The following is a 22,360-nucleotide window of genomic DNA, read 5'->3' on the forward strand; positions in this document are numbered from 1 at the left end:
TGAGCATGGACAGTTATCTTCTGCTGCTGGCGTCTGGGCATTTATTCAGATTTCTCTGGGTGTCGGACCCAGCAAGGTTGTAAGATTTTTCTGTGAAATCTCTGGGATCTGTTTTTCTTATCTTGCCCAGTAGGTGGCGCACGTGGCACACGTTTGTCTCAAGTGTTTGGAATGGGTCTCCCCCAGTCACCGATCTCCGCGGCCTGGGGATTTCGGATCCAATTCTCTCCATTGATTCAGGGGCCGCGCGTAGTGGGGGTGTCAACTGCCGCGGCTTGAGGGGACCCTGTGGCTGGTCGCGGGCCGCAGTGGGCCTGGGGGATTCCCCACTGGACCAGGAAGCCTCCCGCGGGGTGGGGGCCACCGTGGCTTGGATAGCCCTCCGATCCGAGACTCATATCCGTGGACTCGAAGCCGCCCGCAAAAGAGGGGCGCCGGCTGCCTCGGCTTGGGAAACTTACCTCTCCGAGACTCTCAGCTGGCCCGGGAAGGAGGGAGGGAGTAGCTCGGACCGCCGCAGCTGCCGCTGATTGGGAAATCGCGCGCCGCTCGGGGGTCTCACCGCAGCCGAGTCTCGCAGTCAGACTAGCCAGTCCAGGCTTTGGATAACCCTCTGATCTGAGATTCATAGCCGCGGACTCAAAGCCGAGACTTGAAGCCGCCCACAAAAGAGGGGTGCCGCCTGCCTCGGCTTGGGAAACTTGCTTCTCCAATACTCTCAGCCGGCCCGGGAAGGAGGGAGGGAGTAGCTCGGACCACCGCAGCTGCGGCTGCTCGGGAAATCGCGTGCCGCTCGGGGGTCTCACCGCAGCGAGTCTCGCAGTCAGACTAGCCAGCCCAGACTTTGGATAGCCCTCCAATCCGAGACTCGTAGCCGCGGACTCGAAGCCGAGACTCGAAGCCGCCCGCAAAAGTGTGGCGCCGGCCTCCTTGGCTGGGAAGCTTGCCTCTCTGAGACTCTCAGCCGGCCAGGGAAGGAGGGAGGGATTAGCTCGGACCGCCGCAGCTGCGGCTGCTCGGGAAATCGCACGCCGCTCGGGGATCTCACCGCAGCCGAGTTTCGCAGTCAGACTAGCCAGTCCAGACTGGGTTACGCTGTGTGTCCATTCCCTGCTGTAGCCCCGGGAGCTGTTCTGTACTGTTTCTGTTCACCTATTAGTTGATTTGGAGTCGGAGGAACTAAGACGCATGTACCTTACTAAGCCGCCATCTTGGATCTCTAGATGCAAAAACTCTTAATCAATTACTTGCAAATCACATTCAACACCACATTAAGAGAATTATACACCACGACAAAGTGGGGTTCATTCCAGTCTTGCAAGTGTGGTTCAACACAACAAAATCAATAAATGCAATACAACACATTAACAGATCAAAAGGGAAAAATTAAATGATCATAGTGATTGTTGTTCGAAAGGTATTCAACAAAATTCAGCATCCTTTTCTGATAAAAACACTTCAAAAGGTAGGGATAGAGGGAAACTCTTCAATGTGATAAAGGGCAGATATGAAAAACCCACAGCCAGCATCGTACTCAATGGTGAGAAACTGAAAGCCTTTTCCCTAAGATCAGGAATGAAACAAGGATGCCCACTGTCACTACTGTTATTTCACATTGTACTAGAAGTTCTAGCTACAGCAATTAGGCAAGAAAAAGAAATAAAATCATCCAAGTCAGAAAGAAGTAAAATTATTATTTGCAGATGACATGATCCTATATTTGGAAAATCTTGAGAAATCTATGAGAATGCTACTTGAGATGATGAACAATTTCAGCAAGGTGGCGGGGTACAAGATTAATAAACACAAATGTGTAGTGTTTCTATATGCTAATAATGACCAAAGTGAGGTGGCAATTAAGAAAAAAATCCCATTCATGATAGCAACCAAAATAATTAAGGAATAAATTTGACCAAGAGTTTTCTGAAACTGGAAAACATTGCTAAAAGAAATCAAAGAGGACCTAAATAGATAGAAACACATTTTGTGTTCATGGATAGACAGGCTAAATGTCATTAAGATGTCAATTCTACCCAAATTGATCTACAGACCCAATGTAAATACTAATCAAATTCCAACAACCTACTTTTCAGATTTGGAAAAGTTGTTTATCAAATTTATTTGAAAGGGAAAGGAGACTTGAATGGTCAAAAACATTGTAAAAAAAGAATGAAGTAGGAGGACTTATCTTCCCATTTAAAGCTTATAAAACTGTAGTGAACAAAATAGCATGGTATTAGCACATAGGTAGACATCTTCACCAGTGGGATTGAATTGAGAGTTCAGAAATAAACCTATGGTCAATTGATTTTTGACAAGACCCCTAAATCCACTGAACTGGGACAGAATAACCTTTTCAGTAAATGGGCTGAGGGAACTGGATATCTATAGCCAAAGTAATGAAAGAGGACCCCTACCTCATACCCTATACAAAAATTACCTCAAAGTGGATTAAAGACCTAAATATAAGAGCCAGTTCTATAAAATCTTGAGAGATTTTCAAGATCTAGTGATAGGAGGTAGATTCTTAGACCTTACACTGAAAGCACAAGCAATTAAAGAAAAAATTAGACAAATGGGAACTCCTCAAGATTGAACACTTCTGTGTGTCAAAGGACTTTGTCATAAAGGCAGTCAATTCAATAGGAAGGAATATTTGGAAACCATATATCTGATAAGCATTTGATATCCAGTATATATAAGAAATCTTACAACTCAACAACAAGGGCACAGACAACTCAATTACAAAATGGGTAAAAGATACAAATAGACATTTTCCCAAAGAGAAAATACAAATGGCTTAAAAACACATGAAAAGATGTCCATCTTCATTGTCTATTAGGGAAATGAAAATCAACCATGATGAGATATCAACTCACACCTATAAAAATGGTCACTATAAAACAAATAAGGGGCGGGCCGCGGTGGCTCAGCGGGCAAAGTGCTTGCCTGCTATGCCGGAGGACCTCGGTTCGATTCCCGGCCCCAGCCCATGTAACAAAAACGGAGAAACAGAATACAATAAAACAAGAAAATGTTTAAAAAATGTTTCCCTTTCTTCCTTCCTTCCTTCCTTCTATCCTTCCTTCCTTCTCTCTGTCTTTCCTTTAAAAAAAAAAAAAAAAAAAAAAAAAAAAACAAATAGGAAACTAGAAAGGTTGGAGATGATATGGAAAATTCAGAATACTTATTCTCTGCAGGTGGGAATGTGAAATGGTACAGCCACTGTGGAAGACTGGTGCTTCCTCAGAAACCTAAATAATGAGTTTCCCTAAGACCCAGTGTTACCACTACCCGGTATATACCTAGAAGATCTGAAAGCAGTGGCACAAATAGACACTTACACACCAATGTTCATAGTGGCATTATTGACAATAGACAAAAGAAGGAAACAATCCAAGTGCCCATCAACAGATAAGTGTATAAACAAAATGTGGTATATACATATGATGGAATATTATGCAGCAGTAAGAAGGAATGAGGTCTTCAAGCACATGACAAGATGGATGAACTTTGATAACACAATGTTGACTGAAATAAGCCAGACACAAAAGGACTAGTATTGTATACTTTCACTAATATGAACTACTTTGAAAATATAAACTGAATGTCTTAAAATGTAAAATACAGGAAACCTAGAGATATATAGAAATTAGAAAAGAGGGAGTGGTTACCTTATACACCCAGAATTGTTAACGAGGTTGAACTTAAATGTTTGGAAATGAACAGAAGGGTTGGTAGTTCATTATTGGGATTATAAGTAATAGTGTCATATTGAAGGTGAATTTGTTGAAAGGGACTGTTTAAAATTATTTATTTCACTCATTAACACTACAAATATAAATAAGCTCATGCATGAACTATTATAAATGTATGACACTTGTGCAAAGAGTTAAAAATGAGTGGTTTAAAGGAAAAAATTACCTATTGCATGTCATGGACTATATTTAGCAGTAATACCTTACTAGTACTACAACAATGGGATAAGTTATTGGAGGGAATAAGGGATATGGGGTGCTTTGGATATTATTTTCTGGGAATGTGAGTGCCCATCTGTTATTTTTCTCTCTAAACCAATGAAAATTGTCTAAAAATGATAGTGAAGATGATTGCACAACTAACTGAGGACATGGTGAGATATTGATAGTATGCTTTGGATAGATTATATGGTATGTGAACAAGTCTCAAAATATGTAGATCAATTAAATAATCAGAAAGGTACAAGTGTTAAGAGAAGATATGGAGAGAGATGTACTTATTCAGGGTTGGTAGGGAAGTAGAAGAGTACCCTCTCTGGAGGGCAGTGTGGTGGTACCACAGGAGGCTAAATGAAGGGTCACCATAGGCTTCAGTTTGTTAAAGCTGTCAGGATGCAGTATACAAGAAAATGATTGCCTTTTATAAAGGGGATTTATTAAATTATAAGTTATGATACTAAGGCTGTGAAAATGTCCAAGTTACAGTACCAAAAAGAGTTATCTTCTCAGAAGAAAGGCAGTATCAGCCGGGACACAATGTTAGCTGGAAAGGCCCACAGCTGGCGTCTGAGTTCCTTGCTCCTGGTTTCTGGTTTCGAACAGCTCTCTCAGCTCCTGGGGCCCTTTTGGCATCTCCTGGGGCACTTTCCTTCTGCATCTCCAAATGTCTACTTTCTATGTCAGCTATTTTAAGGATTCCAGTTAACTAATATCCACCTTGAATGGGACACATCTCCATGGAAATACCCTAATCAAGAGGTCCCACCCACAGTAAATCTACACCCATAACACTGGATTAAAGGGCGTGGCTTTTCTGGGGGTATGTAAAAGTTTCAAATCAGTGCACCATACGACCATGCAATCCCATTACAAGGAATATCCTCGGAAGAACTGAAAGCAGGGACATGATTAGACATTTACATACACTATTTATGGTGCATTATTCATGATTACCATTGGATGGAGGTGGCTGAAGGGTCTGTGGAATGCTGAGCAGAAGGGCAAATTGTGCTGTATACATACAATGAAATATGGTACAGCTACAGAAAGGAATGAAGTCATGAGGCATGCAATGAGATGAATGAACCTACAGGTCATTATATTGAGCAAAATAAGCCAGCAGCGAGAGGACAATTATTCTACGGTCTCATTTAGAAAATGCTTATAAGAAAACCAGATCCTAGATTGTAAGCCCTCTCAGTATGCTTATTCCTGAGTTTTGATTGTTATCTCTAAATTCTGAGATTCTGTGCTGTATGTGTCTAACCTGGTATTTCCCTGGAAATTTGGGTACATGTGTGACACCTAAGATTCAGAATTCTGCAGCTCTGATAGTCAATATAAGTCCACACAGCAACTGTCAAAGAAGCTGAAAAAGAGATCAGACTTCAATTAGAGACATGAATGAAGCTGATCTCGTTAAGACAAAGGTAAAGCAGAATATAAGGTGAAGGAAGATATTTTTTGCATCACAAATATTCAAGTTCTGTGAGAGACCAAAGGAAAAGGTACTTATTTTGTCCCAAATTTAAATTCTCTGCAGCATACTATCTAACTTAATTTGTCTGGTTAGGTTATTTAAACATCCTAAATACATGGAGCTTAGAGTAGGGAATGAGATGTTGTTATTATGTACAGCTTAATGTAATACCCTGATCTATTCCAGAGTTTCTGGGGGCAGAAAAAAAAAAATCACAAACTCCCTTGAACTGGAGAAAAAATATAGAATTATTAAATATCCCCACCAGGGAAATTCTTGATATTCTCTCAAACACTAGGGACTCCCAATTTAATAAGCCAAGCCCTCGATCTTGAGGTTTGCCCTTATGAAACTTATTTCTGTATTGGTGAAACTAAGCCTTCCTATAATTATACCTAAGAGTTACCCCAGAGAACTTTTTTTGTTGCTCAGGCATGACCTTTTTTTCTCTCTAAGCCAAACTCTGCAAATAAACTCACTACCCTCCACTCTACCTAGGACATAACTCTCAGGTGTGTAAGTCTCCCTGGCAATGAAGGACATGACTCCAAAGGATGAGCCTGGCCCTGGCACCACAGGATTGACAATGCCTACCTGACCAAAAGGGGAGACGAAATGAAAAAAAAAAAAGGGTTTCAGTGGCTAAGAGAGTTCAAATAGAATTTTAAAAAGTCATACTGGAGATTGCTCTTATGCAAGCTTCAGCCAGCTATTGCAACTTGACATAGTGTGCCAAACCCCAATCAATAATATTCCTGAAAACCCTAAAGAATACCCTGGGCTGTGTCAAAGACTTTAAAATTTTTTATGTATTTAGTTTAGTTTTTCAGAAATTAAAATATCCAGATTATTTTATCCCAGATAAACCCTGAAACTTAGAAGTACCAGTCTCTCCAAGAACATTAACCAGTTGCATTCCTCTACCCCATATGTTGACACCCTTTTCATCATGAAGACGTTAGAATGGTCATTGCCCAAGTGTGTCTGATGATTAAGAGACTGATCAAATGAGAGGGAGGATTTGTAACAGAGAAGTTAGGATTTAACAAATGATATTATCACTACTGAATCATTATACAGATAATTGTTTTCAGTTTTTAGTGCATTAGAACAACCAGAAGGAAATACCTGAAATAACTGAACTGCAACCTAGCAGTCTTCGTCTTTGATAATGATTGTATAACTATATAGCTTGTATCTTGTGTGATTATAAAACACCTGTGACTGATACCCCTTTGTCCAGTTTATGGCCAAATAAATAATAAATTAAAGACATGCATGGGAAAATGTAGACTATAGGATACCTAGTTATAGACAGAAGCTATAGAAAGCAGAGTGGCAACCCAATTGTTAATGAGGTTGAACTTGAATGTTTGGGAATGGATAGAGGTGACGACAGCTTGTTCTTGGAAGTAAAAAAAATAGTAACATATTGTAGGAGAATTTGATGAAAGTGGTTGTTTCAATTCATGTGAGTAAATAACTTCTTGCATGAACTACTACAAATGTATGAGGAATAATAGAGGGGTATATTGGAGGAATATAACTACTGTAATCTATGGACTATAGTTACCAGTAATATTTTAATATTCTTTCATCCCCATTGACAAATGTGCTACAGCAATACTATGGGTCAACAACAGGGAGGGAAAGGGGGTAGGGGAGGATTTGGGTTTTATTTATTTTTCTTTTCTTATTTCTGTTCTGTAGCAATTAAAATGTTCTAAAATTGATTATGTGGATGCATGCATAACTACATGATGATACTGTGAGTTAGTGATTATATATTTTGGATAGTTTGTGTGGTATATGAATATACCTCAACAAATTTGAAAAAATATATACTAAGTGGGATTGACAATAGGTTAGACCCCACAAAAGCAAAATAAAGCATATGCATGGCAATAGAAACTATTCAGAATAGAATTCAGAGGAAAAAAAAGTCTGAATAAAGGAAATTAAGAGAGAATCAGTGAATTGAAAAACTTAAAACAGCTATGTGCATGTATAGATAGATGTCTTAGAATAAGAAGGGATAAAAATTTGTAGAAATATTGATGAAAATTTTTCCAGATTTAATGAGAACTATAAACCCACAGGTCAAAGACACTAAATAAATACAAAGGTATATGAAGAAAATAACACAAATATTCATCATAGCCATATTGCTTAAAACTAGAAATTTAAAAGAATTTTATGGGTGGGCCACGGTGGCTCAGTGGCAGAGCTCTCACCTGCCATGCCAGAGACCTGGATTCACTTCCTGGAGCCTGTCCGTGCCAACAAACAAAAAACAAACAAACAAAAAGAAATAATTTTACAAGTAGCCTAAGATAAAATAATCGTTACCAACAGAGACAGAAAAAGATAACCTGACAGCGACTTCTTAATTGGGGCAAAACAGAAGAAAGTGAAACAGCATCTTTGAAACACTGATAGGTGAAAACAAAAACAAAAATTTATTAACCAAGAATCCTATATCCATGAATCCCTATATCTTAAATGAAAGTAAAATAAATCCATTGTCACAATTACAACATCAGAGCCTTCATTGCCACCAGACAAGCAACACAAGAAATACCAGAGGAAGTGATTCAGATAGAAGGAAAATGGTGCCAGATGGAAATCTAGCTTCACACAAAGGAAAGATGTATTCTGAAAATAGTAAATATATGGGATAATTTTTTTTAAATAACTTTTTCTTTAAAAAATATGTTTAAAATGTAATTGGCAGTCTTGCTTGAAGCATTGTGAGGGGTCAAACTGATGTGGAAATAAAATGTGTGATAGGAATAACACAAACACTGGAGAAAGGGGAAATGGATGCATACCATGTGTAGTTTTTTAAAATTAAAGCTGACATGGCATGATATTATTTGAATTTAGATATGAGAAAATAGAGATATAGACCAAGAGTTAGAAAACCATGGCCCATACACACATCTGTCTCATCACCTTTTTCTGTAGACCACGAGCTGAAAATAGTTTTTACAATTTTAAAACTTTAAAAAAATCAAAGAAGGAAAATATTTTATGATGTATGAAAACTCTATGGAATTTAAATGTCAGTGTCCATAAATAAAGTTTCATTGGAATTTGCCATATTCATTCATGGATGGTTTTGTGCTGCAGCAGCAGAGTAGAGGAATTGTGACACAAATTATATATCCTGCAATACCTAAAATATTTCTAACTGATCTTTTACCGAAAGAATTGGATAAACACTACATATCTTCAAATAACCACTTAAAATATTTAGCTAACAAGTCAATAAATGAAATAATATAGAGTCAGGAAATAGTTATTTAGACAAGATAAGACAGAAAAAGGGAAAAGGAACAAAGAAGAATTGTTGTGGACAAATACAAAAGAAATAGCTTGATGGTGAATTCTAACTAAACCATATGAAAAATATTATTAAATATAAATGGGCTAAACACTTCAACTACAAGTCAGAAATTGATATTTTGAATAAAAATTGCAGATACAAACATGTGCTTGTCACAAAATCTAACTTTAAATATGAAATTTTATAATGGGCTAAAAATAAAAGGATGGCTAAAGCTATACCACACTAAAACTAATAAAAAGAAAGCTGGAGTAGCTATGTTAATATCACACAAAGTAGATTTCAGAGAAAAATTGTCAGGGATGAAAAGTGTCCATTCATAATGGTAAAGGGCCAATTCATTAGGAAGACATAGAAATGCTAATTTTTTTACACTGAATACCAGAAGTTTAAAATGCATGAAGTAAAAACTGATAAAACTGTAATTAGAAATAGACAACTCTACTATTGTATTTGGAGATTTCAAGAATACTCTTTCAAAACTGGATAACACAACATTTAAAAAGTCAGTTAAGGGTATAGAAAGTTTAACTCTAACAACTGATTTGACCCTATTAACATTTATAGAACAGTATCCACAAAAACAGGTAAACATTCTTTCCACGTGCACACAAAGCATTTAACAAGATCATATTCTAAGTCAATAAAAATTACAATAAATTAAAAAATTGTCATATGAAGTATACTCTGACCATTATACTAATAATTAATAAAATAATTATGTTGGGAACCCCCCTAGATATTTGAAAATAAACACAAAGGTGTAATTAGAAAATATTTTTAACTAAAAGAAAATGGATCAAAATATATTAAAATTTGTGAGTGAAACCAAAGTATTGCTTAGAGGAAATAATGTAATAACATTAAAACACTTAACATTTCAAATGCTAAAACCTTTAAAATCAATGACTTAATCTTCCACCTTAAGAAACTCGAAAAGAAAGGGAAAAAAAAAAAAAAAAAAAAAAGCCAAAGTAGAAGAAAGGTAATAAAAGCAAAGGGGAATGAGATAGAAAAGGTAAGTAGAGAAAAATCAATGAAACTAAACATTGGTTCTTTGAGACCGATAAAACTGATAAATCTCTAGCCAGCCTGATAGGAAAAAAGGAGAGAAAAGGCAAATTACCAATATCAGGAATCAGAAGATGGAAATCCCTACATATACAGACCTTAAAATAATATTAAAGATAATTATGTGTAACTTTATGTCAGTAAATTTGACAACTTTCAATGAAAAAAATGTCCCTCAAAGACACCAACTACCAAAACTCACTAAAAAGAAATAGAATACTAAATAAATTTAGATCTTTTTTTGGCTTGTTTTTTCTTAGATTTTTTAAAGCGAATGAATTTTTAGGTTAAAAATTCTCACAAACAAAACTTCAGTCCCAGTTGATGTCCTAATTTCCTGGCTACTGAGACAAATAGCACAGAATGGGTTGGCTTAAAAAATGAGAATTGATTAACTCATGGCTTTGAGGCTAGGAGAAGTTCAAACTTGTGGCAGGAGCAAGGCAGTGATTTCCCTTTGAAGACTGTGTTGTTCTGGTGATGGCTGTTGGTGATCCTTGGGTTTGTGACTTTTCTGTCACATGGCAACACGCATAGCAATGGCTTTTCCATTTTGCTCCAGGTTCCATTGACTTCCCACTTCTTCCCATAGCTCTCTCTCTCTGTGTCAAAATTTTAGAAAGGACTCTCTCTGTTCATAAAACACAATCTGATTCAGTTGGCCACACTTTACCAACATCAACATTTCAAAAGATCTTATTTACAATGGGTTCACATCCACAGGAATGGATAAAGTTTAAGAATGTGTTTTGTATGTTACATAGTTCAACCTACCAAAATCTGCCCTTTGGACCCTGAGAAGACATGGTTTTTCCCATACGAAAAAATGTTAATTCCATCACAACATCCCAAAGCCTTAAGTAATTTCAGGGCAATGTTAGGTACATAGTTTCATCAAAATCAGTTATGGGTGTGTTTCATCCAGGGACAAAATTTCTCTGTTTGTAGGCCTGTGAAACTTGGAAAAAAAGTTATCTGCTTCCAATATACAATGGTGGGATGGGCATAGGATAAACAGTTCAGTCCAGAAGAGGAAAATTGGAAAGAAAACAGGGGTCATGGGTCCCAAACAAGTAAAAACCAATAGGGCAAACTCCATTAGCTCTCAAGGTCTGAGAGCCGTCAGTGGCTTGAAGCTTTGTTCTCCAGGCCTGTTGGAACAGCAGCCCCGTCCTTCCCAAGTACTTGCACAGTGGCCATGCTCTCCTGAGCACTGGGGTGCAGATTCTACCCACTCTGAACATGAGCATTAGAATGATGGCCAGGCTTCTGCCATCTCTTCTGCAAGTGCCAGAGCACAGGTCTACCATCTCTGAGCATTAGGGTGATTTCACTTTCCCTGAACATCAGTGTGCAAGGCTTACCCTCTTCAAGCACTGAGAGGTAGCCTGGCCCCTTTGAACACAGGGTGGACCTGCTCTTTTCACATGTGCACATGAGCCCACTCTTGGCTCAAGTAGATCTTTTTGGTTCAGGCCTCTGCTGCTGTGGTTCTGCCCTTGACATCACCCTTCCCTCAATTCTTTTCTTCTCTGTCCTTTTCAATCTAGGCTGGGAGTGATGCTGTTCATATAAATGTTGCAGAAAAATTATTTGCTTTGCTTGCAGTTCAAGGGGGTCCAAAGCATCAGATAAAATGACTTTCAACAGATCCTTCCTGGATAACTTCATTTCCAATCTTGATTTCTGAGAGTCTGGCTGGACCCACGTTTAGCCACATTCTCCTGAAAAAGCGGTTGCTGGTTAAATCCTCACATGGAGCCCTGATTTCTGGAGAAAATAAGTTACTTCCTAGAAGCTCAGGAAAGTCCCTGACTCAGCTGTTTCTAGCCATAGACTCAGAGCATCCTACTTGAATAGGCTGAGAATTGTTAAAATCTTCAATTGTTGAGTTCTTTGTGCTTAAGAGTTCAGTTTTCACATTATCCCTTTCCTCTCACCTTTTACTATAAGCTGCCCATGACAAACTAGTCTTCATCTTCCACACTTACTTTGGAAATTTCCTGAGCTACATTTTCAAGTTCATCACTTGCAAGTTCTGCCTTCCATTTAACATCAGAACACAATTTTGCCAGGTAGTCTGCCACTTCAAAACAAGAATCACCTTTTCTGCAGTTTCCAACAACACACTCATCATTTTTCTCTTATGCCTTATTGGAAGAAACTTTAACATCCATGTTTCTAACAAGAGTGTCTTCAAAGCAATCTAAGTTTCCCTAACATGCACCTCACAATTTTTCCAGCCTATAACTGTTAGCCAATTCTTAAACCATTTCCACACCTTTAGGTAATTTTAATTGCAGCACCCCACTTCCTAGTACCAAAAACTGTCTTAGTTCTCTAGCTATTAAGACAGATACTGCACAATGGGTTGGTTTAAACAGTGGGAATTTATTGACTCACAGTTTCAAGATTAGGAGAAATCCAAAATCAAAGGTTCAGCAAGATGATGTTTGCTCCCTGCAGACTGGTGTTTTAGAGCGGGCTGCCAGTGATCCTTGGGTCTTTGGCTGTTCTGTCACATGGCAGAGTGCATGGCAATGTCTTTTTTCTCCTCTGGGTTCTGTTGACTTCAGGCTTATTCCCATAGATTTCTCTCTGAAATTTTTCTGCTTACAAAGGACTCCAATAATTCAGACTGAAGCTCAAACTCATTCAGCTTGCACACCTTAGCTAAAAATAACGTCTTCCACAGGTAGTATTTACAATGGATTCACACCCACGAGGAATGGATTAAGAATAAGGATGGGTTAATTCAACCTACTACAAATGGCATCGCTAGTAAATTCTAATAAGCATTTAAACTATAAATAACTCTATTCTACACACACCCTTCAGGAAAAATAGGAAATGAGAGGACTCTTCCAAGATTATTCTATAAGGCCAGGAACACTCTGCTACCAAAACTAAATAAAGATATTGCAAGAAAAGAAAACTAAACAACAATATCCTTCATGAAAGTAGGACCATAAATTGTTAACATGATTTTAGCATATCAAATACAAAAGTACATTAAAAAGATTTTGCCTCCTGGTCTATTGAGTTTTATACCAGAAATGTGAGTTGTTTTTATTATCAGAACAGCAATGAATGCATTTTCATCCTACTTTTTTAATAGTCTAAAAATAGAAACACATATGAACATCCCAAGAGAGACAGAAAAATCATTTGAAACAAATCTCACATCCATTCATTATAAAGAAATTAGGGTAAACTAGATATGAAAGAGACTTCTAAAATCTGATACAGATCATTTTTGGAAAACCTACAGCTAATATCATATTGATCAGCAAAAGTATAAAGGCTTTTTTTCCTTGTGCTTGGAAGAGGATGTCCACTTTCACCACTTCTGTCCACCATTTTATTGGAGGTACTAGCTACTGCAATATGGCAAGAGAAAAAATAAAATAAATACAGATTGGTAAGGCAGAATGACATTTGTCTTTATTTGCAGACAGTATGATTGTCTTTGTAGAAAACTTAAGAGATATATGAAACACTCCTAGAAGTAATCAATAAGTTTAACATACCTATAAATTATAAGGTCAACATAAAAATGTATTATATTTCTATAAAATAGAAATGAACAATTGGAAATTGAAATAGAAGTACCACTTTCAATATAATAAAATATGAATATTAAAGATGATTTTGAAAAAAATGTGAAGATATTCATTGAAAACCCTACATATTGTAGGGAATTATTAAAGAAGGGCTAAATAAATGGAGAGATATACTTTGCTAGTGGATTAGAAGATGCAATATTGTCAAGATGTCAATTTTTTTCATACAGGACTATAAATTAAGCAATAAAACAATTGAAATCCCAGCAGGACTTTAATGAAGTTGTCAAGACGTTTCTTAAATTTAAATGGAAATGCAAAGGACCTGGAATAGCCAAGAATAATGTGGAAAAAAGTACTAAATTGGAGCATGTAACTACTTGATTTAAAAGTTCAACATAAAACCACATAAACCAAATGTGTGAAATGTAAAAATTGATGTATAGATCATAGGCACAGATTATCATACAGAAATAGACCGACTCATAAATTGCCTTTAACAAAGGTCTCAAGGCAATTTGATATTGAAAATTAGTCCTTTCAGCAAATGGCGATGGAATTATAGTATATCCATACGTATACAAACAGACAAAATTAACTCAAAATCTATCATAGACATAAATGTAAGAGATAAAGCTATAAAACTTCTAAAATAAAATATTAGAGAAAATCTTAATGAACTTGTATTAGGCAATAATGCTTAAAAAGCCATAGATGCAGGGACTATGAAAGAAAAGAGAAAGAACTTTCATAGAATTAAACACATTTTCACCTCAGAAACACTGCTAAGAAAATGAAAAGGCAAACCACAGTCTGGGAGGAAATATTTTCCAGACATATATCAGACTAAGGACTTTTAAGATGTCTTGGGTTCTTGTCCAAACAATGCAACATAAAAAGAATTCAATTAAATAATAAGACAAAAATATCTACATAAAACAAGACAAAATTTTGAACAGACACTTTAACAAAGTAAGTAAGATAATAAATAAGTACAAGAAAAGGTGATCAGCATCATTAGACCTTCGGGAGATGCAAATTAGAATCTCCATGACATGCCACTATATGCCTATTAATATGTCTGAAAAGACTGATCATAGTAAGCACTGGTGAGAATCTGAAGTAACTGCAATTATGACACACTGCTAGTAGGAATATGAAATGATAAAAACTGGAAAACAGTTTGCATTTTTGGTAAAACTAAACTTACACCTAGCGGTTTCACTCCTAGGCATTATTCATTACTGTTTATTTAAAATAACCAAAAATTAGAAACAATCCACATTCCCATCAACAGGTAAACTGATAAACAAATTGTCATATTTTCATACTACTTAGCAATACATAAGATATAAAAAGCAATAATAAATAATATTATAGTACTCAGCTATAAAAATGATTAAACTTTGGATGATATCAAAATCATTATGCTGTGTGAAAGAAGTTATATGCTCCCCAAAGAGCATATATTGTATGATTCCACTTACACAAGATTCTAGAAAATGCAAACTAATATATAGTTACAGTAAGCTGATAAATGGTTGCCTGGAAATGGGGTAAGGAGGAAATGATAGATTTTAAAGGACCATAAAAGGCTTTTTGGAAATGATGAAACTGCAATCTTATATATGATTAGATTTTCACAAGCATATACATGTGTCAAAACTCATTACATTGTATACTTTAAATATGTTCAGTTTACAGTACATCAATTATAGCTCAATAAAATATGATTCAAATACACATGTAAGATTTCTACTACCTACTGCAATCATCCGATATATTTTTCCAGATTTCATTTATAAGTGGCTGTGTGTATTTTTAGAGATATTTGCACACTAATATTTATAGCAGCCTAATTCACAGTAGCTGAAAGGTGAAAGCAAACCATGTGCCCATCAATAGATGAATGAATAAACTGCAAACATGGTATATATACACAACAGACTATTATTCAGCTCTGAAAAGGAATAAAATTCTGATACATGCTATGATGGATGAACCTTAAAGACACCATGTTGGGTGAAATAATCCAGACACAAAAGAACAAATATTTTGTGATCTCACGCATACAAAATGCCAAGAATAAGCAAATGTCATAGGGACAGATACAGATTACATGTCACCCAGGGAGGAAGGAGGGTGGGAGGGTGACTGTCTCATAGGTGCAGTGATTTTGTTTTGAGGTGATCAAAAATTGGAGTAATAGATCTTGGTGATAGTAGTACCATATTTTGAATGCAATTAGTATCATTGAATTGTATACTTGAATGGTTAAACTGGGAATTTTTGCGCTGTGTATACGTTATTACAATAAAAAATTGGGGAATAAACGATCCTTGAGGATTGCCTTTCTGCTGTGAATTCAAGCATTGGACTATAGAGGAAAAGCCTGACTATACTTCCCCACATACCATGCCTGGCTAAGACATGGCACCCTTGAGCAGCTGACAGGAGGAGAAAGCCGCAGTCTGCAGATCCCAACAAGGGACGCCCCATGTAGTGTATATCCGGGGAACAGGCACTGAGATTCTATCTGCATTCCCTACTCAAGCATCCTGGGAGTGCCTGGGAGAGCCCCATCCACTTGTCAAGTCTGGAGCTGGAGGCAGGAGATGATTTTCTTCCTTCTTCCAACCTCCCTGTGTCTGGCTTGGGTTTGTCTCTACTGATCAGCTCAAGCCACCCTCCAAGGATGAACCAAGAAAGAGGAATGGTGTTATTTCAGTATTTCTGCACACAAATTGAATTCTCTGATATTTACATTTAAAATCAGCCTTATTGAAATAAGCCAACCACAAAGGACCACACAGTGCATGAGTCCATTTAAATTAAATGCCCAGAATAGGCAAATGTACAGACATAAAGTACATTAGTGGTTGCCTAGGACTAGGGGAACGGGGAGTTGGGAGTGACTGCTAATGGGTGAGGGGGGCTTCTTTTCGGGGTGATGGAAATGTTCTACATTTGGATTGTGGTGATGGTTGTACAGCTCTGTGAATTTCCTAAAGCCCACTGAGCTGTGCTCTCTAAGTGGGATAATTTATCATGTGTAAATTATATCTCAATAAAGGTATTAAAACAGTCTCACACACAAACACAAACACACAACAAACAAACTTGAAGTCGGGGGCCTGACTGTTTTCCCAATTCTACTGTCAACTATGCAAACTTAATAAAGTTGCTTCACGTTATGTGCCTCATTTCTCATGTATAAAAGAAAGAAGTTGCACTTCATTAATCTCTGTGGTTCTTTTTCTCCCATGTAATTTATTATTCCTGAAACGTCTTCTCAGCAACAGCCTGTCAAGTGGGTTCTAAGGAAAATTGAAAGCAGGCTTGTGGGACCTCAGAGGAGATTTTTAAGCAGAAGGATGGATGAATTAATCAAAGAAAAGATGGGAGATGAACCTATTTTCCAGTAGTATGTTAAAAGAAGAAGCAAATGTCATGGATGGTGACTCAAGTTGATGATTGTCAGTTATTCCTGATCCAGAACAAAATGTCAATCTTGACATGGTAAGAACAATTATCTTCACTGTCACCATGATTCTTCAAATATTTATTCTATTTGGAGTACATGAGTGGGTTATGTGAGGTGTAGTCACGTGCCCATTTACTTACCTATGTCTGACTTTGCAAGCTGATACATATTATTAATAATAATTTAAATGTACTTCAGCATATTGAATATATCTTCTAGATCCTCTTATGCATGCACTACATTGTTCATTTCTGTTCAACTGATATTTATTGAATGTCATTGAGTAATTCAACATGGTGTTTCAGTATTAAGTATTCGTATTCAGAGACCAGGGTTTTAATCTTAGCACAACAAACTAGGTTTATTTCCTTGAAAGCACTTTGTTTTATTTTTTTTTAAAGTCACTTTCTATAGATGAGGAGACTAAATTAAATTATCCTTAAGTTAATTTCCAGTTATAAACTTTTGTAGATACTTATGTACTCACAACTGTACCAGGAATTTTGGAGAAAATGAAAAGTATAAGGTATGTATGGTAGTTAGAATCAGTTGTCAACTTGGCCAGGTGAATGTGCCTAGATCTATTGCCGTGGACATGAGCCAGTGGTATGTGAACCTCATCTGTTGCTGATTACATCTGCAGTCAGCTAGGAGGCGTGCCTGCTGCAATGAATGATGTTTGATTTAAGTGGCTGGTGCTTAAATGAGAGAGTTCAACATAGCACAGCCCAAGCAGCTCAGCACACCTCATTCAGCACTCGCAGCTCAGCCCAGGCTTTTGGTGATGCAGAAAGGAATTACCTGGGGAAAGTTGTTGGAACCCAGAGGCCTGGAGAGAAGACCAGCAGACATCACCCTGTGCCTTCCTGCATAAGAAAGAACCTCAGTTGAAAGTTAGCTGCCTTTCCTCTGAAGAACTACATGTTTTTAATGAAATAAATCCTCTTTTATTGAAAGTCAATCTATCTCTGGTGTGTTGCATTCCGGCAGCTAGCAAACTAGAACAGTATGCTTCTTATCATTAAGGAAATTATGTAAACTGTTTACATATTTAACTCAGAATTAATTACTGAATGTTTGTTATGTGGAGGGTACTAAGTTTGGTGCTACTTGCAAAAATTTCTGGAAAGACATTTTCAGTTAGGACATTCAGGAACAGCTTTGTAATAAAGTTGATATTAAGGATGTAATTTGTAGGATGAATAGTATTTTATTGAGGAAATTGTGAAGGTATGCATGAAGATGGTAAATTTCAGAGAAAAAATAAAAGAAAAATGTTTATCTATATTACATCTCTAAAGAGACAAAACTTATTGAAAGTATTATGCATATGGTGTTATACACATTCCTTACACATTTGTCCCCTAAATCAGTTTGATGAGAAGAAGAGTCAGAGAAAACAGATCTAATGCTGTGATGTGGTAGAAACAGCATACAGACATTCTGGGTTCAAGTTCAAGCACTGCAAGTAACAAGGTCTCTGATCTTATGCAAGTCTCTTTATATTTTCATAATGGTAACAATAAAATAAGGTATTGGGCATAGAGAGACTAGATGAGACAATGTCAATTCTTGTCCTATCATTCCATACTGATAATTTGAGTTGCTCACTCAGATTTCTATGCTACATATGGTTCTGGAATTCAGAGATAGACAGCTCCTTCCAGAAGAAGATTCTATTATGGTTTGAGAACCAAGCATAGATAGGAAATTGACACTATAATTATTTATTTGCTATCTGCATCTCCATTACATATTTTAGCTCCATTTATGCAGTAACCATACTCTATCTGCCTTGTTTAGCAGTGTATTCACATTACCTAGAACAGTCTTTTACATTAATTTTATTTGTAATTAAGAGATGGATGCATGAGCACATAAAAGAACAAGAGGCAACCAGTACCATATTCAGACCTTTGTGGAATGATTACCTCGGCTGAGAATAGAATAACACAAACTCATATGAGTTCAAATAAATTTCATTTTCCCATCTTTTCTGATCTATTTGATGGGGAAATTTTCAATTATTAATTAACATGCAGCTCATAATACAAGATCCCACCACCAAATTTCATAATGTGGAACATATTTTTAATAATTTATTTTATTACAGAAGTTGTAGACTTACAGAAAACTCATGCAAAAAATACAGAGTTCCCCTATATGTGAAGTATTTTGATGTAACATCAATATTTCTTGAGAAAAAGTGAACATTGCTTCTCTCTTATTTTACCCCAAATGCATTGGGGCCACCCTGAAATCTGGATAAGAGGTAAGAGAAGAAAAGTCCTGCCAGCTAGAAGGGGAAGGAAGGGTAGGAACCACAGTACCGTATATAAACTTCTTTTGATGTCTTTCCGGTTTTGAACTCCCTTCTCTGAGATCTGCAGATTTCTGCACTGCTTGTGTCCTCATTTCCTTCAATCATTTCATCAGGTGTCACCTTTTTAAGGAGACCTTCCCCGATATTCCTATCTGATATTGCAACTTATTTTCCATTTCTGCTTTCCTTTTTAACCATAGCACTTATCATCTTCTAACATATTATGTGAGTTACAAATATATTTTATTATCTGACTTCCCCTCGTTGACTGTGAGAACTTCTGTGGAAGTCTGGATCAAATTTCTCACTTAGCACCATGAGCCTCTCATGGTGACCTGTGTTTGCGTGGTTATTCCATTAATGTTGGTTTCCTACTAGATGAAGAGCTCTATGAGAGAAAGATCTCTGTTCCTGGGGGCTCCCTATTTCTGGTGTCAACCTTATTTGAGATACAACTGCATTTCTGCAAATGAGTTTTAGGATACAATTCCACATTTTTATAATACAATTCCTACTCATTTTTTTTTTTTCTCTTAAGCTAGCCTCAGTGGGTTTGTATTGTTCCCAAACAAGACATTTCTATAAGGTGGTATTTTGTTCTATGAAGTTACTTCTGTCTTTAGTGCTGCCAGTATGTGGTACAGTTGAGCCTTGGGTTTTGTTGATAGACAAGTCAGGCTTCCAATCCATGTTCTATCATTTTAATGGTAGTGTCATCTTGGTCAGTACTTTAACCTTTCTGAGCCTCAGTTTTTCATTTGCAATGGTTAGATAATAATGCCAACCTAAAAGCATATTGTAAGACTAATTAGGTGTTGTAAATAAAGTATGTCTTAGCAAATAGAAGAAGCTCAGAAAATGTTAAGGTAACAGTTAATGGATAATTAGAGTAGGGCAGAGCAGCTGTCCATTAATGCATTCATTTGATACATATCTATTGATAACTTATTAGGGACTACATATGTTCATATAGAAGGCAAAATGCCTATCGCTAAGGTGAGAACCAGTGGACTCTGAATGACGATTATATGGAGATAGGGGTTAGAAATGAGCTCTTCCCCCCTGCTATGGAATTGCTGGCATTTCTCTTTCAGCTGCCCAGAAGTACATGAGCTTTAAGGACCCAAGCTTCTCCTTTTCCATCATGTTAGTTTCTCTTACAATACAAATTTATTACGTCGTCTTTAAGAAGATAATGGAACGGTTAAACAAAGGAAGCTAGCACCAGAACATTATTTCCTAAATTTTATGAGATATATGTATCAATAGGAAAAAAGAAAATAGAAACAAGTGGCAAAGTATGCTGTATGTTATATGGGCACTTCTTTTGACCAATTGTATCCATTTTGGCAGGAAGAAGTCGAAGAAATTATTTTTCAAACAAAATGTCACTTCATAGGACTGAGGAAGACTTGCATCTGCAAGTGGAAATTATTAAAGAGGTTCCCTTTGAGTTTTTTATATTGGGAGGATTTTATTGGCTTGCTGAGATAAACTAGGCACAAAAGATCCACTGAATTCAACCTCTGTGGGGAACACAACTGAGAACTGGCCGGTTGAGTTCACAGACTGCCTAATGCCAGCTGGCTGGAAACTCACACGCAGCATGCAAAATGCCAATCTAAACTCCAGGTTAGAGACTTAAATGCTGTCGTCAACATCTAAAACATTCACTGAAATCACTACTATAGGCAGTAAGGGAAATTCTTTTTATCTCTAATATGGATGAGGGTCAAAGAGAGTGTTATTTTGCGCCAGTTTTACAGCTTAAATGAAGACACTGAAATTAAATTAGCAAAGTGGGTGGCGGTGGAAGGATAAAAAGGAGAAAACAACAAGACCTTTACTTAGTTCATATTGTAAAACTTCTTAACAGCATGCCCTAAGATTATCAAGGTAGACGAAGGTCCTCAAAACAAAGTCATCAAGCAGCAATTCAAAACTCAAGAACAGTAAATTAAGGTGGCACATTGAGAGGGTGTTTTGGTTTGTTAAAGCTAATGGAATGTAATATACCAGAAATGGAACAGTTTTTAAAAGGGAAATTTCTTGTTATAAGTTTATAGTTCTAAGGCCATGAAAATGCCCAATTAAGGCATCCAGGGAAAGATGCCTTGACTCAAGAAATGCCCGTCTCAGAAGGCACATGACTGGTGGCTTCTGGTCCTTTAGCTTTTGGTTTCAAACAGTTTCCCTGTAGTGTTTTCTTTCTGCATCTCCAACTGTCTCTGTGTTGATTCTGAAGCAACTGTTCTCCAAGCATCTGCATCTGAGGTTTCTCCAAAATACTCTCCCTTTTAAAGGACTACAGTAAACTATCAAGATGAACCTTGAATGGGCAGAGTCATATCTCCATACAGTCAAAAGGTCACACCCACAATTGTGTGTGTCACATCTCCATGGAAACAATCCAGTTAAAGTGTTCGTACCCTACAATACTGTAGCAGGATTAAGAGAAACAGGCTGCCCCCCAAGATTGAATCAGAAAAAAGATATTACTTTTCTGGAGAATATAGCTTCAAACTGGCACAGAGGGCTTACTACCAACCCACATTCTGCAACTAGAGGTAAAACAAAGCTTGCAAATATTTTAGTGAATTCATCCTAGTATGGGGCTTAAAAGGGAATAAACGAGAAAACATACAGCCCATGGGGAGTTTATTTTCCAACAGACAGGAAGCAATATCCAACATAAATAAAAATTTGTTTTCCATTTACAGCTGTTATTCTGGGTTTTTAAAGACCCACCTTTTAAAAGCAGATCCTTTGTAAGCTCACTTTAGCAAATCCTTTGCAAATTTTAATGCAGAGTGAGTCATTTAATTGCCACCGTACATTGACTTTTTGAAGAGTATCTTGTCTAAATACAAAAAGACACTCATTTATGTATCAGAAATGTTGGTTGTTGATCACAAAAACATAAATGGAAAAATAAAAAACACTCATATTACTGGTACTTTTCCTAACAAAACCAAAGCAATTGATTATTAATTTTCTTACTCTTTATAGTTTAAAAATTCCATAGATGATTGCATATGAACTTGTCAATTTAGAATTTTTTTTTTTCATCTCTAGCAACTTTACAATATTATTAACTGTATTTTACTTCCATC

At 36.8% G+C, this 22,360-nt stretch overlaps 1 long non-coding RNA gene across 1 annotated transcript in view; it reads left to right on the forward strand.

The window, feature by feature from the left end:
- Positions 1–21,699: 21,699 nt before the first annotated feature.
- LOC143643758 (uncharacterized) overlaps positions 21,700–22,360 on the forward strand; it is a 74,170-nt gene continuing 73,509 nt past the window's right edge. Inside the window, exon 1 of the long non-coding RNA XR_013156378.1 lies at positions 21,700–21,814. This is a non-coding gene — a long non-coding RNA (uncharacterized LOC143643758). The remainder of the gene's footprint in view (positions 21,815–22,360) is intronic.

Source organism: Tamandua tetradactyla, chromosome 8 (genome assembly GCF_023851605.1).
Source record: "Tamandua tetradactyla isolate mTamTet1 chromosome 8, mTamTet1.pri, whole genome shotgun sequence".
NCBI lineage: Eukaryota > Metazoa > Chordata > Mammalia > Pilosa > Myrmecophagidae > Tamandua > Tamandua tetradactyla.